General features: G+C 43.7%; 1 non-coding gene across 1 annotated transcript; it reads left to right on the forward strand.

Moving 5' to 3' along the window:
* Nucleotides 1–211: 211 nt before the first annotated feature.
* Nucleotides 212–318, forward strand: LOC148570931 (small nucleolar RNA R71). Its single transcript, XR_015908892.1, has one exon. It is a non-coding gene; the product is annotated as a small nucleolar RNA R71 (small nucleolar RNA).
* The last annotated feature ends 378 nt before the right edge of the window (nucleotides 319–696 follow it).

The following is a 696-nucleotide window of genomic DNA, read 5'->3' on the forward strand; positions in this document are numbered from 1 at the left end:
AGCATCTACATTGTTTAGCTCCATTACTCCTCTTGTGTTCCTTCTTTCGGAAGCATAGAAGTAGTCGTTCTCTGCTACTGTTTCAATGACATCTATGGCTTCTTCAATAGTCTTCTTCTTGTTCAAAGATCCTCCGGATGAATGGTCTACGGCCTTCTTTGACTCATAAGAGAGCCCTTCATAGAAAATGTGCAGCTGCACCCATTCATTGAACATATCTGGTGGGCACCTCCTTGTTAGGTCTTTAAACCTCTCCCATGCTTCATATAGAGTCTCACCATCTTGTTGCCTGAAAGTTTGGACTTCAGCTCTCAGCCTATTGATTCGTTGAGGAGGGTAAAATCTTGCTAAGAATTTGTTCACCACGTCTTCTCAAGTTGTCAAGCTTTCCCTTGGAAAAGATTCCAGCCACTTGGCTGCCTTATCCTTGAGTGAGAATGGAAATAAGAGCATTCTATAGGCGTCAGGATGAGCACCATTAGATTTCACTGTGTCACATATTCTCAGGAAGGTGGTTAAATGTCGATTTGGGTCCTCATGGACACTCCCTCCGAACGAACAGTTGTTCTGCACAAGGGTGATGAGCTGTGGCTTCAGTTCAAAATTGTTGGCATGGATGGTTGGCTTTTGAATGCTACTTCCATAGTTTCCTGGGTTTGGATTGATGTAAGAGCCTAAAACTCTTCTATCCTCGCC

Source organism: Arachis ipaensis, chromosome B3 (assembly GCF_059453495.1).
Source record: "Arachis ipaensis isolate K30076 ecotype BB chromosome B3, ASM5945349v1, whole genome shotgun sequence".
Classification (NCBI taxonomy): domain Eukaryota; kingdom Viridiplantae; phylum Streptophyta; class Magnoliopsida; order Fabales; family Fabaceae; genus Arachis; species Arachis ipaensis.